The sequence below is a fragment of the Salvelinus namaycush genome, chromosome 33, assembly GCF_016432855.1.
Source record: "Salvelinus namaycush isolate Seneca chromosome 33, SaNama_1.0, whole genome shotgun sequence".
NCBI lineage: Eukaryota > Metazoa > Chordata > Actinopteri > Salmoniformes > Salmonidae > Salvelinus > Salvelinus namaycush.
In genome coordinates this window covers 29,495,895-29,513,411 of record NC_052339.1, presented here as the reverse complement: position 1 = coordinate 29,513,411, position 17,517 = coordinate 29,495,895, and positions in this window count along the sequence as shown.

Here is a 17,517-nt window from a genome sequence, read left to right as displayed (position 1 = left end):
ATAGGGAGTAGAAAATAACATGGCTATACAGTGTATAGGGAGTAGAAAATACACACAGTGCATTTTGAAAGTATTCAGACCACTTTACTTTTTCCACATTTTGTTATGTTACAGACTTATTCTAAAATTGATGAAATTGTAATTTTTTTCACTAATCAATCTACACAAAATACCCCATAAAGACAAAGCAAAAATGTTTTTTAAATGTTTTTTGTGTGCAAATGTATTAAAAGTGATTACAGCCTTGAGTCTTCTTGGGTATAATGCTACAAGCATGTATTTGGGGAGGTTCTCCCATTCTTCTCTGCAGATCCTCTCAAGCTCTGTCAGGTTGGATGGGGAGGGTCGCTGCACAGCTATTTTCAGAACTCTCCAGAGATTCTTGATCTGGTTCAAGTCTAGGCTCTGGCTGGGCCACTCAAAGACATTCAGAGACTTGTCCAGAAGCCACTCCTGCATTGTTTTGGCTGTAACTCTTAGGGTCGTTGTCCTGTTGGGAGGTGAACCTTCGGCCCAGTCTGAGGTCCTGAGCGCTCTGGAGAATGTTTTCATCAAGGATCTCAATGTACTTTATTCCATTTATCCTACCTTCAATCAATGTTTTTCAGCGGCAGGGACTGGGAGACTAGTCAGTCATACTACTGAGGTGACGTCGTCGTCGATGCACTTATAAATGAAGCCTGTGACTGATGTGGTAAACTCCTCAATACCATCGGATGAATCCCAGAACATATTCCAGTCTGGGCTAGCAAAACAGCTTCATCGGACCACTATCTACTTGTAAGCAGGAATCAGGAGGATATAGTTATGGTCAGATTTGCCAAATGGAGGACGAGGGAGAGCTAAGTATGCATCTCTGTGTGTGGAGTAAAGGTGATCTAGAGGTGTTCCCCCTCTAGTTGCACAGGTGACATGCTGGTAGAAATGAGGTAAAATGGATTGCTGTTTTCCTTCATTAAAATCACCGCCACTAGGAGCAGTGCCTCTTGGTGAGCATTTTGTTTTGGGCTTATTGCCCTATATAGCTAGTTGGGTGTGGTCTTAGTGCCATATCTAGATTAGATATAGATCCTGTAACCAGGTGAGAGCGCTCTCCAGCTATCAGTGATGATCGATCCAATAATCTTCCAAGTGCCTCTGCCCTTGCCCTGACGTGGAAGTACATGAGAACTGACCAATATAGTGGCCTGGTCTGTATTGGGTTGTGATATGAAGTTAAGGCCTCTGCTAACCTTGGTGCACAGCAGTCATTTTGTGCCCAGAACAGCTCATACCCTTATTGAGTGTCACTTTGGTTGCATGTCACAGATCTGGTGGCGGTGGCAACTGGCGAGCCACGCTGCAGGTCTCTTTTGGACACATTTAGTCTAACTGCTCTGAGGCGTGTAGGGATCCAGATCTTTAGGGTTTTATTGTGACCAGTATCAGAAATTCTGTTTTCACAAATCAAAAATGTAGGATACAGTTCATAGCCACCTGAATATCTTCCATTACATTGTGTCCCTCAGTTTAAGACTTGGAATGATGGGTCTTCACTTCGATGTTGCCATGGTGTTACAGACAAAGACAGTGTGTGACTGGCCGCATGCTTGCTCTACACAAGGATCTCTGGCACGCTTCTCAGTGTGTGATGATGAATATTCACACACACACGCACACACACAGACACACACACGCACGCACGCACGCACGCACGCACGCACGCACGCAAACAAACACACACACACACACACACACACACACACACACACACACACACACACACACACACACACACACACACACACACACACACACACACACACACACACACACACACACACACACACACACACACACACACACACACACACACACACACTCAGTCCTCACACCCATAAACACTCAGAGCATCTTCCCCTGTGTTGGTGGTTGAATATTCAGACCCAGGCGTGTGAGACAGGGGGAATAAGGTTGTGTTTATTAGCTGCTCCTTGGTGTGTTCTAAATTGCCTTGTTTGCTCGGCACAAGCACACAAACAGATGCTGTCTCCTCTGCTATGGGTAATTCACTCTGTCTCTGGGTAACTACTGGAGGACCTCCCATGCCACACACACTCATGTCACATCTCTCACACACATGCACGCATGCTTGCACACACTCACGCACTCACACACGCAGGCACACACTGAAGCGCCACATATAGTAAACCTCAGCTCTTTGCCTCATCAGAGACACAATTTCACTCCTATTAAGAAAATCTGCATTTAGGTGGGCAGCATTGCTATCAGTCGAAATTAATCTGCTTTGACTGAATCCTAATGTGACCACAGTCATCCAGTAATTCTTGTCTGGATAGCTCCTCAGCACCAGCCTGAACCTTTTCACCCCCATACTCTCACCTCCTCTCCCCCATCTCCGCTCCCCAGACAGGAGCTGTTTTCAGTGGGTGAACCCCATCAGATGGGCTGGTTATGGTGGGTGAACACATGGGCTGGTTATGGTGGGTGAGGGCAGGCATGTCATTTAGCGCTCCATCAGTGAACCGCCGCTTCTCCTGCCTGCATTACTGTGATTAACATCCGCACAGCAGACCACTGTCACAAACACACACACACACACACACACTACTCTGTGATTGTCATCTGAGATAGGGTCTGCGATCTAGAGGGCCAACAGTAGAGGGCCAATGAGAAATTGTTGTGGTACAGTGCTTGTTCCTGTTTGTCTTTTTGTTCTGTCTCTTTTCTTACTTCCTCTCCAACAAAGGCAATTTGACTGTGTGATTATAGTAACGAAGCCAGTCCAGTAGAATATGTAGAGCCCTACTGTTCGTCACATTAGCTCACAGCCAGAGGCTCGAGGAGGGCTGACCACAGTCTCTCCTCCTCAACCAGACAGAGAGGATCCGCAGTCCACAGACACACTGTTACTGCTACTGCTGCTGCTACTGTTAAACTGCTACTTCTAGTGTTACGGCTATTGCTACTGTTACACTGTTACTGCTAGTGTTACACTGCTACTGCTAGTGTTGCTGCTGCTGCTACTGTTACACTACTACTGCTACTGTTACACTGTTACTGCTAGTGTTACACTACTACTGCTAGTGTTACACTACTACTGCTAGTGTTACTGCTATTGCTGCTGTTACACTGCTACTGCTACACTACTACTGCTACTGTTACTGCTATTGCTGCTGTTACACTGCTACTGCTACTGTTACACTGCTACTGCTAGTGTTACACTACTACTGCTAGTGTTACTGCTTTTGCTGCTGTTACACTGCTACTGTTACACTACTACTGCTTGTGTTACTGCTATTGCTGCTGTTACACTGCTACTGTTTCACTACTACTGCTAGTGTTACTGCTTTTGCTGCTGTTACACTGCTACTGTTTCACTACTACTGCTAGTGTTACTGCTATTGCTACTGTTACACTGCTACTGCTAATGTTACTGCTAATGTTACTGCTAACGTTACTGCTAATGTTACTGCTACTTCTACTGGAACTGTTAATGATACTGTTACTGTTACTGCTATTGTTACTGTTATACTGTTACACTGCTACTCTTACTGCTACTTTTACTGTTACTGTTGCTGTTACACTGCTACTCTTACTGCTACTTCTACAGTTACTGTTACTGTTACTATTACTGCTACTGTTACTGCTACTGTTTTTTTTCTGCTACTGCTACTGATAATGCTACTGATACTGCTACTGTTACTGTTTTTTTTCTGCTACTGCTACTGATAATGCTACTGATACTGCTACTGTTACTGGTACTGTTACTGTTACTGCTACTGCTACTGGTAATGTTACTCTTACCGCTACTCTTAATTGCACTGTTTCTTCTACTTTTACTGCTACTGCTACTGATAATTCTACTGATACTGCTACTGTTACTTGTACTGTTACTGCTACTGCTACTGCTAATGTTATTGTTTCTGCTCCTCTTAATGTCACTGTTTCTGCTACTTCTACTAATACTACTGCTGCTGCTGTTAGTGCTATTGTTACTGCTACTATTTATGCTACTGTTACTGTTTCTGTTATCGGTACTGTTACTGTAACACTGTTACTGTTACACTGCTACTGCTACTGCTACTTTTACACTGTTACTACTCATGTTACTGTTTCATTGTTACTGTTAACCTGCTAATGCTACTGTTACCATCACTGTTAGTGCTACTGTTACTGCTAGTGTTACGCCTACCTTTACTGTTACTGCTACTGTTACTTCTACTGCTACTGTTACTGTTACTTCTACTGCTACTGTTACACTGTTACTGCTATTGCTACTGCTTCGGCTGTTGTTAATGTTGCCCTGCTACTGTTACTGCTACTACTACAGTTACTGTTACTGTTACTGCTAATTCCACTGTTATACTGTGACTGCTCTTCTACTGTTACACTGTTAATGCTACTGCTACTGTTACTGCTACTGCTACACTGTTACTCCAGCTGCTGCTGGTATTGCTACTGGAACAATCACAGTTATTATGTTACTGCTATGGCTATTGCTATTACTTTTAGTGTTACTGCTTCTGTTACACTGTTACTGCTAATGCTACTTTTATTCTGTTACAGCTACGGCTGCTGTTACTGCGACAGTTACTGTTATTCTACCACGGTTACTATTACTGCTGCTGTTACTGTTCCTGCTACTACTACTGCTACTGCTAATGCCAATGTTGATGTTACTGCTGATGTTACTGCTACTACTATTGTTACAGTTACTGTTACTGATACTGCTACAGTTATCATTACTGTTATTGTTATTCTATTACTGTTACTGTTACTGTAAATATATTACTGTTACTCTTACTGCTACTGTTACTATATTACTGTTACTTTTACTGTTACTGTTACTGTTACTGCTACTGTTAGTGTTACTGTTATTATATTACTGTTATCAATTCTGTTACTGTTATTATATTACTGTTACTGCTACTGTTATTATATTACTGTTACTGCTACTGTTATTATATTATTGTTACTGTTACTGCTACTGTTAGTGTTACTGTTATTATATTACTGTTATCAATTCTGTTACTGTTATTATATTATTGTTACTGTTTCTGTTATTATATTACTGTTACTGCTACTGTTATTATATTATTGTTACTGTTACTGCTACTGTTATTATATTATTGTTACTGCTACTGTTACGGCTACTGTCACTGCTACTGTTATTATATTACTGTTAGTGTTGTTATATTACTGTTATAATTTTTTACTTTTTTTATTTAACCTTTATTTAACCAGGTAAGCTAGTTGAGAACAATTTCTCATTTACAACTGCGACCTGGCCAAGATAAAGCAAAGCAGTGCGACAGAAACAACAACACAGAGTTACACATGGAATGAACAAGCGTATACAGTCAATAACACAATAGAAAAAAGAAAGTCTATATACAGTGTGTGCAAATGGCGTGAGGAGGTAAGGCAATAAATAGGCCATAGTAGCGAAGTATTTACAATTTAGCAGATTAACACTGGAGTGATAAATGAGATGATGATGTGCAAGTAGGGATACTGGAGTGCAAAAGAGCAGAAAAGTAAATACAAACAATATGGGGATGAGGTAGGTAGATTGGATGGGCTATTTACAGATGGGCTATGTACAGCTGCAGCGATCGGTTAGCTGCTCAGATAGTTGATGTTTAAAGTTAGTGAGGGAAATATAAGTCTCCAGCTTCAGCAATTTTTGCAATTCGTTCCAGTCATTGGCAGCAGAGAACTGGAAGGAAAGGCGGCCAAAGGAGGTGTTGGCTTTGGGGATGACCAGTGAGATATACCTGCTGGAGCGCGTGCTACGGGTGGGTGTTGTTATCATGACCAGTGAGCTGAGATAAGGCGGAGCTTTACCTAGCATAGACTTATAGATGACCTGGAGCCAGTGGGACTGGCGACGAATATGTAGCGAGGGCCAGCCGACAAGAGCATACAGGTCGTAGTGGTGGGTGGTATAAGGGGCTTTGGTAACAAAACGGATGGCACTGTGATAGACTATTTTGCTATTTTGTAGATGACATCGCCAAAGTCGAGGATCGGTTGGATTGTAAGTTTTACTAGGGTAAGTTTGGCGGCGTGAGTGAAGGAGGCTTTGTTGCGAAATAGAAAGCCGATTCTAGATTTGATTTTGGATTGGAGATGTTTAATATGAGTATTTGTAGTTGTCCATATATTCTAGGTCAGAACCGTCAGGGTAATGATGCTAGTCGGGCAGGTGGGTGCGGGCAGCGAATGGTTGAAAAGCATGCATTTGGTTTTACTAGCGTTTAAGAGCAGTTGGAGGCCACGGAAGGAGTGTTGTATGGCATTGAAGCTCGTTTGGAGGTTAGATAACACAGTGTCCAAAGAAGGGCCAGATGTATACAGAATGGTGTCGTCTGCGTAGAGGTGGATCAGGGAATCACCCGCAGCAAGAGCGACATCATTGATATATACAGAGAAAAGAGTCGGCCCGAGAATTGAACACTGTGGCACCCCCATAGAGATTGCCAGAGGTCCGGACAACAGGCCCTCCGATTTGACACACTGAACTCTGTATGCGAAGTAGTTGGTGAACCAGGCGAGGCAGTCATTTGAGAAACCGAGGATATTGAGTCTGCCGATAAGAATGCGGTGATTGACAGAGTCTAAAGCCTTGGCCAGGTTGATGAAGACGGCTACACAATACTGTCTTTTATCGATGGCGGTTATGATATCGTTTTAGTACCTTGAGCATGGCTGAGGTGCACCCGTGACTAGCTCGGAAACCGGATTGCACAGCGGAGAAGGTAAGGTGGGATTCGAAATGGACAATGATCTGTTTATTAACTTGGCTTTCGAAGACTTTAGAGAGGCAGGCAGGATGGATATAGGTCTATAACAGTTTGGGTCTAGAGTGTCACCCCCTTTGAAGAGGGGGATGACCGCGGATAACTGCTACTGTTATTATATTACTGCTACTGTTATTATATTACTGTTACTGTTATTATATTACGGTTACTGCTACTGTTATTATACTACTGTTACTTCTACTGTTATTATATTACTGTTAGTGTTACTGCTACTGTTATTATATTACTGTTACTGCTACTGTTATTATATTACTGTTACTGCTACTGTTATTATATTACTGTTACTGCTACTGTTATTATATTACTGTTACTGCTACTGTTATTATATTACTGTTACTGCTACTGTTATTATATTACTGTTACTGCTACTGTTATTATATTACTGTTACTGCTACTGTTATTATATTACTGTTACTGTTACTGCTACTGTTATTATATTACTGTTACTGTTTCTGTTATTATATTACTGTTATTATATTACTGTTACTGTTATTATATTACTGTTAATGTTATTATATTACTGTTACTGTTACTGCTACTGTTATTATATTACTGTTACTGTTATTATATTACTGTTAATGTTATTATATTACTGTTACTGTTACTGCTACTGTTATTATATTACTGCTACTGTTATTATATTACTGCTACTGTTATTATATTACTGCTACTGTTATTATACTACTGTTACTGTTACTTCTACTGTTATTATATTATTGCTACTGTTACTGTTATTATATTACTGTTACTGTTACTGTTATTATATTACTGTTACTGCTACTGTTATTATATTACTGTTACTTCTACTGTTATTATATTATTGTTACTGTTACTGTTATTATATTACTGTTAGTGCTACTGTTATTATATTACTGTTACTGTTTCTGTTATTATATTACTGTTACTGCTACTGTTATTATATTACTGTTACTGTTTCTGTTATTATATTACTGTTACTGCTACTGCTATTATATTACTGTTACTGTTATTATATTACTGTTACTGTTAGTGCTACTGTTATTATATTACTGTTACTGTTACTGTTATTATATTACTGTTACTGCTACTATTATTATATTACTGTTACTGCTACTGCTACTGTTATTATATTATTGTTACTGTTACTGTTATTATATTACTGTTAGTGCTACTGTTATTATATTACTGTTACTGTTTCTGTTATTATATTACTGTTACTGTTATTATATTACTGTTACTGTTACTGTTATTATATTACTGTTACTGCTACTATTATTATATTACTGTTACTGTTTCTGTTATTATATTACTGTTACTGCTACTGTTATTATATTACTGTTACTGTTTCTGTTATTATATTACCTTTAGTGCTACTGTTATTATATTACTGTTACTGTTACTATTATTATATTACTGTTACTGTTTCTGTTATTATATTACCTTTAGTGCTACTGTTATTATATTACTGTTACTGCTACTATTATTATATTACTGTTACTGTTTCTGTTATTATATTACCTTTAGTGCTACTGTTATTATATTACTGTTACTGCTACTATTATTATATTACTGTTACTGTTTCTGTTATTATATTACCTTTAGTGCTACTGTTATTATATTACTGTTACTGTTTCTGTTATTATATTACCTTTAGTGCTACTGTTATTATATTACTGTTACTGTTACTATTATTATATTACTGTTACTGTTTCTGTTATTATATTACCTTTAGTGCTACTGTTATTATATTACTGTTACTGTTTCTGTTATTATATTACCTTTAGTGCTACTGTTATTATATTACTGTTACTGTTACTATTATTATATTACTGTTACTGTTTCTGTTATTATATTACCTTTAGTGCTACTGTTATTATATTACTGTTACTGCTACTATTATTATATTACTGTTACTGTTTCTGTTATTATATTACCTTTAGTGCTACTGTTATTATATTACTGTTACTGCTACTATTATTATATTACTGTTACTGTTTCTGTTATTATATTACCTTTAGTGCTACTGTTATTATATTACTGTTACTGCTACTATTATTATATTACTGTTACTGTTTCTGTTATTATATTACCTTTAGTTCTACTGTTATTATATTACTGTTACTGCTACTGTTATTATATTACTGTTACTGCTACTGTTATTATATTACTGTTACTGTTTCTGTTATTATATTACTGTTACTTCTACTGTTATTATATTACTGTTAGTGTTACTGTTATTATATTACTGTTACTGTTTCTGTTATTATATTACTGTTACTGTTATTATATTACTGTTACTGCTACTGTTATTATATTACTGTTACTTCTACTGTTATTATATTACTGTTACTGCTACTGTTATTATATTACTGGTACTGTTACTTTTACTGCTACTGTTATTATATTACTGTTACTTCTACTGCTACTGTTACCATTACTGTTATAATTATCTGTTACTTTAACTGTTACTGCTACTGTTATGTTATTGCTGTTACTGTCACTGCTAATGTTACTATTATTATATTATATTACTATTACTTTTACTGTTATTATATTACTGTTACTGTTTCTGTTATTATATTACTGTTAGTGCTACTGTTATTATATTACTGTTACTGCTACTGTTATTATATTACTGTTACTGCTACTGTTATTATATTACTGTTACTGTTTCTGTTATTATATTACTGTTACTGCTACTGTTATTATATTACTGTTACTTTTACTGTTATTATATTACTGTTACTGTTACTGTTATTATATTACTGTTACTTCTACTGTTATTATATTACTGTTACTGTTTCTGTTATTATATTACTGTTAGTTCTACTGTTATTATATTACTGTTACTGTTTCTGTTATTATATTACTGTTACCGCTACTGTTATTATATTACTGTTACTGCTACTGCTACTGTTATTATTACTGCTACTGTTATTATATTACTGTTACTGCTACTGTTATTATATTACTGTTACTGCTACTGTTATTATATTACTGTTACTGCTACTGTTATTATATTACTGTTACTGTTTCTGTTATTATATTTACATGTTAGTGCTACTGTTATTATATTACTGTTACTGTTTCTGTTATTATATTACTGTTACCGCTACTGTTATTATATTACTGTTACTGCTACTGCTACTGTTATTATTACTGCTACTGTTATTATATTACTGTTACTGCTACTGTTATTATATTACTGTTACTGCTACTGTTATTATATTACTGTTACTGCTACTGTTATTATATTACTGTTACTGCTACTGTTATTATATTACTGTTACTGCTACTGTTATTATATTACTGTTACTGTTTCTGTTATTATATTACTGTTACCGCTACTGTTATTATATTACTGTTACTGCTACTGTTATTATATTACTGTTACTGCTACTATTATGTTACTGTTACTGCTACTGCTACTGTTATTATATTACTGTTACTGTTACTGCTACTGTTATTATATTACTGTTACTGTTTCTGTTATTATATTACTGTTACTGCTACTGTTATTATATTACTGTTACTGCTACTGTTATTATATTACTGTTAGTTCTACTGTTATTATATTACTGTTACTGTTTCTGTTATTATATTACTGTTACTGCTACTGTTATTATATTACTGGTACTGTTATTGTTATGAAATTACTGTTATTGCTACTTCTACTGTTACTGCTACTGCAATGCTACTGCTCTGTCATAGATCTCAGCCTGTTAAACCACCGTGTAGTCCATATCGTAGGACAGATCACATAGCTGATGCAGACACAGCAGAATCAGATGGGGAACAGCCAAGACATCAGCAGGGGACTGGAAAGAGCAGCAGAGATACAGAGGAGCAGTAGAGAATGCGTGTCTGTGAAGGTGTGTGTGTGTGTGGGTGTGTGTGTTTCACTTTATTGTAATTATGTGCCTAAACCCAGGGCCTCGTTTCACGGCCCTGGTGTGTCCGCCGGTGGAAAATAGTCAGTTTTGATTACAAAGTAAACGCTATGGTGTCGGACAGGCCGCTACACGCTGATATGCACTCTATCAGTGTGATTTATGCAAATTATGCACATTATTCCCGCAGGAATCTCTTCTGAAACTGCCAGGATAAATTGCCGGAAATTAGCCATAAAATCCATTGTGCAGGGAGTCTGAGGTGAAGACTGTGGAGGAGCCAAGGACACGGGGCCGCACTGGTTACGCTTGGCCTGGTGCTGGATACACATCCACATCCACCATGTACGCCATTCATGCCTGTTAAAAACCTTACACATACACACACACACACAGAACACTCATATTACATCTAGTAATGGATGTAAAATAATCTATTACAGTGAACAGAGCACCTGGGTTTGTTCTAATGTTTTGATATTGCACCCACAAGGCTTGTCTGGCTTTTGTCTCCTTTGCTTCTCTTTTTCATTAAGGCAAATTCATTTTTAAGATGTTCTAATATTATGTATTAGACCGATAGGTTAGCCATCAGCATTTTAAGAAGTTTTCATCTATCAACATTTGGCTTGCAGTTGTCATCTGTCAATTTGTAACTGTAACGGCAGCCTTCCTCCTCTTCATCTGAAGAGGAGGTGTAGCAGGGATCGGACCAAGACGCAGCGTAGCTCGTGTTCAACATGTTTTTAATAATGACGATTAAACAGTGAACACTTACAAAATACAAAATAACAAACGTGGCTTACCGATACAGCCCTATCTGGTGCAGAGAAAACACAGAGACAGGAAACAACCACCCACAATCCCCAACACAAAACAAGCCACCTATATATGATTCCCAATCAGAGACAACACAAAACATCTGCCTCTGATTGAGAACCATATTAGGCCAAACATAGAAACGGACAAACAAGACACACAACATAGAATGCCCACCCAGCTCACGTCCTGACCAACACTAAAACAAGCAAAACACACAAGAACTATGGTCAGAACGTGACAGTAACACTGTAAACACTGTAACACTGTAACACTGTAAATGTATAAATAATATGTATTCAAAAATCTATTTAGTTTTTTCCCCATGCAATTTCCAAGTTTGTTTATTTTGATGTTTTGATGTTTCTATTTAAAATAACAAAGACCACCTTTGCTGTGTTTTTGACCCATAATCCTAATCTTTAGATCAGATTATCATCAAAACATACAATACAATCAGGTAATGGATAAATATTTGTAAAAGCACTGTATACTCTAGCAATACAAAATAGTCAAAACAGGAGTCTCCGAAAGCCTGTCCTGTCATAGATTGGTCTGTCCCTGAGTCTGGACTCTCCATTGGTCTCTGCGCTGATGGTCACGTGATCAGCTGTACCAGTGTGTGAGCATGATGATGATGAGTGCATGGTGATTATGTCATCTTCATGTCTTTGGTGTAATGTGCAAGCCCTGGTTAATGACTATCAGAGAGAGGAGATTAATCCCACCCCACCTCAGCCCTGATACACCAAGGGAGGGTCACCACATGCATACTGATGAGCTTGGCTAGATTATTACACACACACACATATATACCCATACAGACATACACAAAAAATTACATTTAATTTTTGCATCTAAAATTACCTTTCACACTGGATTAGAATTTATACCAATGTGATGTCATTTTCAACAATCATTTGTTCAGAAAAAAGATCTATACGATCAACCAAAATAGACTACAATGTGGGTAAAATGAATATACTGGAATAAATAGAAATAGTCTACGAACATGAGGAAATTATAATCCAATATGATAATCCAATATCAATCAGGACCCTCAACCTTGTACCCATGGCTTTGTCCTCATGTCCTCACGTTGATTTGGTTCAGTGGAGTAAACAACCCAACAACTAAATAACCAATCAACTTCGGCGTCCTTTATCCCAACTCTAACAACACCAGAAATCACTAATGGGCAATTCCATGGTAAAGGTATTACACTTTGACTCAGTTTTTTTTACTTTAAAATGTATGCCAAACAAATACCATTGTTTTCAAAGTTTAACAAGCCATAAAACTCTATGCACAATGACTACTTTTAACAATTTCCACAGAAATTTTACAAAATCAAGTTTAGTGGAAGAACTGTGTAGATGCAAACTTTGGTAACGGAATGGCAGTAAAATCTCCTATAGGTTTTTATACAACCACGTTTTCCAAAGACTCTGTTAAATATCTGTTCAGAATGAAGGTTCAAAGATGTCTGCAGAAAGAACGGGGAGTCAGCTATGACACTGCACCTTGATTTTGACAAAATCTATTTTGGGTATTGAACTACAGTAAGTGAAGTGGATTACGGTTACGGAAATACAGCATGGGTCCCTGATCTGTACTACACAGGAATGCATAATTATTGATATGAATGTCATTCTCTGCATGTTTCACAAGTTTGGACATCACATCACAGCATTGCACAGTAGAGTACAGTACAGTAGAGTTCAGTACAGTACAGTAAAGTAGTGTATAGTTCAGTACAGTACAGTACAGTACAGTACAGTACAGTACAGTACAGTACAGTACAATATACTGCACTCTACTCGACTGTGCTATACTCTACTTGTCTTTACTGTACTGTATTGTACTGTATTGTGTTGGAATGCACTCTGCTGTTCTCTACTCACTGTACTGTACTGTACTTGTCTATCCAAATGTGTGAAACATACCTCTATGATGGGTTCAGATTTGGTCCAGTCTGGTTCATCTGTAGACGTTAAAATCAAGGCCAGGGTGAACTGACCAATTTTTTTTTTTTAATTCAACTTCCATGGATGTCTGGTGTCGGTCGGCGCTCAGTGGGTGAGGATGCTGGTTACAATAAATGTAACGAGACGGGGCTCATGGGTAGGTGTCAGTGAGAACTGGTAGGGGTGACGTTGTCCAGACTCAGACTGTTTTAACACTCTTGGTTAATCTTGGGGATCGGCGTCCCGTCAACGGGACAGTTGTAAATCATGCAGCGCCTTGTGTCAAGATCGCAGATTTTAGAGAAACAACAAATGTTGGTACATATAAGTGTCTTACATTGGCTGGATGCTTAAATTCTTGTTAATATAACTGCATTGGTGGTTTTTTCACCGTAATAGGTTTGATCAATTCACCTCTGAAGGTGAAATGTGTACTTACATTCTGAAATCTTGCTCTGATTTATCATCCAAAGGGTCCCAGAGATAACATGAAGTGTCATTTTGTTAGATAAAGTCCTATTTCATATCCTAAAAAGGTCCATATAGCATGCACGATCGATTTTGTATTTCCACTCGTTCAATTTGCAAAGAAAGGAATCTGTGAAAATCTGAACCTAAACGTTGTTTCAACCAGCCATATCACGTTTGTATGTATTCCTCGGAGATCCTAGAATGTAACCAGACTTCCCTATATCATTAGGGATGTAGTATATCCTATAGGACACCATATTTGGTCAGAGAGCGACGCCTTCATGGTACGCTGATGACGCGAGCGGTCTTCACTTGGTCTTCACTTGAATGACTGTAACTTTGTCCAATAAACACCAATCGGGGTCAAACAAAGCTAGCTAGATAGCCAATGAGCTGGGCTTTATGGAAGTATCCGTATATGTTGTAAACCCTGCATATGTCGTAAAATGTAGCTACTAACCTTGTATGACAGCATGCCTTTTCCTTTTGGACAAAAATTATAAGAATATTCAGAGTTATGAAGTTATGAAAACTGGTTGTTTTGCAAATGTTGAACTTAAAATATGGCTACTAATACTGTAAAAGCTAAATCAACGTCCAAGTATACAGATTTGACAATATTCTTGCAGAAAAATGTAATATGAATGCACATCTCTCCTTCACGATTTGGCCAAAAATACCTGGGTGACTTCACACTAAATGTCATGAAGTTCGATCATACTTCAAGTTATCCATCTGAAACTTTGCACATACACTGCTGCCATCTTGAGGACACCATCGGAACCAGAGTGATGGCTAGGACTGGGACCTTTCTCTTCTTTTTCAAAGAAGAACTGGTTGTTTTTTTCTTTGTATTTTCTTTTACCAGATCTATTGTGTTATATTCTCCTAGATTCAATTCATATTTCCACAAAATTCTAAGTGTTTCCTTTCAAATGGTACCAAGAATATGCATATCCTTGCTTCAGGGCCTGAGCTACAGGCAGTTAGATTTGGTATGTCATTTTAGGTGAAAATTGAAAATAAGGGGGCTATCCCTAAGAAGTTTTAAACCACCAGACAACAGAAAGACAAAGAAACAGTTATCAGCTGAACATAACAGTATGCCAGTGGAAGAGAGGACAGTAGTAGGTGATCCAACTGTTGTTTGTGACTGTTATGATTTCCCATTGCAGCAAATTCAGTTGCAATAATTCCATTACCGATTTTTGTGTAATTCCGGTACTAATTTGGTAACGGAATTACACGTTTTAATCACTTAATCATTGTATGCTGTAGCATTAAGATTTCCCTTCACTGGAACTAAGGGGCCTAGCCCGAACCATGAAAAACATCCCCAAACCATTATTCCTTCACCAGACTTTACAGTTGGCACTATGCATTGGGGCAGGTAGCATTCTCCTGGCATCCACCATTTCAGTGCAAGAGGCGTCACTACAGTCCCTAGTTCGATTCCAGGCTGTATCACATCCGGTCGTGAGTGGGAGTCCCATAGGGCGGCGGAAAATTGGCACAGCATCGTCCGTCGGACTGCCAGATGGTGAAGCGTGATTCATCAATCCAGAGAACATCTTTCCACTGCTCCAGAGTTCAATAGCTTTTACAGCTCTCCAGCTGAAGCTTGGCATTGCGCATGGTGATCTTAGGCTTGTGTGCAGCTGCTCGGCCATGGAAACCCCTTTCATGAAGCTCCCGACGAACAGTTATTGCGCTGACTTTGCTTCCAGAGACAGTTTGGAACTCAGTAGTGAGTGTTGCAACCGAAGTCAGACAATTTTTACGCACTACGCGCTTTAGCACTTGGCGGTCCCATTTTGTGAGCTAGTGTGGCCTACCACTTCATGGCTGAGCTGTTGTTGCTCCTAGACATTTCCACTTCACAATAACAGCACTTACAGTTGACCAGGGCAGCTCTAGCAGGGCATAAATTTGACAAACTGACTTTTTGGAAAGGTGGCATCCTTTGACTGTGCCACATTGAAAATCACTGAGCTCTTCAGTAAAGCCATTCTACTGACAATGTTAATGTATGTAGAATGCTTGTCTGTGTGCTCGATAGTATACACCTGTCAGCAACGGATGTGGCTGAAATAGCCGGATCCACTATTTGAAGGGTTGTCCACATACTTTGTATACATAGTGTATTTCTGATACTTTTTAGACTTTTTCTAATAGATATTTTCTAAGACCTCTTTTCCATCTGTTTATCCAGAAATTAAAGCCTTTACTTATGTGTAATTTTTAAGATGAGAAAATGTATCTATGCCTTAATTTCCCAAAAATATAGACTCTTAACTTTCATTTAACACCTAATTTGATATGCTCCGATAAACGTCACATGTTGGTGCTCATGGGTCCTTTCACATGGAAATGCTCTGCTGTGTCTGTAGGATGGTGCCTTGTAATCCCAGGGGAATAAAAGAACATCAGATTACGCCACAAAGGAAAATGCCACCGGTAAATTGGGATTGGGAGTTTACGCAGAATGGGGCTTAATCTGATTAATATGGAGGGGAGGGAGAAGGCTTCTGGATATTACTCCATAATTGCATATTTCAGATGATATGATATTCACACATTACTAGGTCACATATTGGACACAGCCAGCCAGCCAATCAGTCAGCCAGTCAGTCAATCAGTCAGCCTGTCAATTAGTCAGTCTGTCACGTTCCTGACCTGTTTTCTTTTGTCTTGTATTTATTTAGTTGGTCAGGGCGTGAGTTGGGTGGGTTTGTCTATGTGTGATTTTCTATGTTGGGATTTTGTGTTCGGACTGGTATGATTCTCAATCAGAGGCAGCTGTCAATCGTTGTCCCTGATTGAGAATCATACTAAGGCAGCCGGGGTTTCACGTGTGTTTTGTGGGTGTTTGTATCTCGTGTCAGTGTTCGTGCCACACGGGACTGTTTTCGGTTTTGTCACGTTCGTTGTTTTGTTGTATTTGTAAGTGTTCAGTTTCGTTTTGATTAAATCAATATGAGCACTAACCACTCTGCGTGTTGGTCCGATCCATGCTCCTCCTCGTCTGAGGAGGAGAACGACTATGACGACCGTTACACAGTCAGTCAGTCAGCCAATCAGCCAGGTAGCCAGTCAGCCAGCCAGTCAATCAACCAGTCAATCAGCCAGTCAGCCAGCCAGTCAATCAGTCAACCAGTCAGCCAGTTAGTCAGTCAGAGCAGACTGATTGACTGACTGGCTGACTGGTTGATTGACTGACTGGCTGACTGGCTGACTGATTAGGTATTTTTACTTTTACTGAAGAGCTCAGTGACTTTCAATGTGGCACCGTCAAAGGATGCCACCTTTCCAAAAAGTCAGTTGGTCAAATGTATGCCCTGCTAGAGCTGCCCTGGTCAACTGTAAGTGCTGTTATTGTGAAGTGACTGGCTGGCTGACTGGCTGATTGACTGGTTGATTGACTCAGTCAGTTAACCAGTCATGGATAAACGTGGGAACATGTTCACCTGAGCTCAAGACTGACACACACAAACATCCTTTTTACAGTCACTCTAAAGATCACGACACAAAGACAAGCAAATATGAAAAATATATTCTTTAATG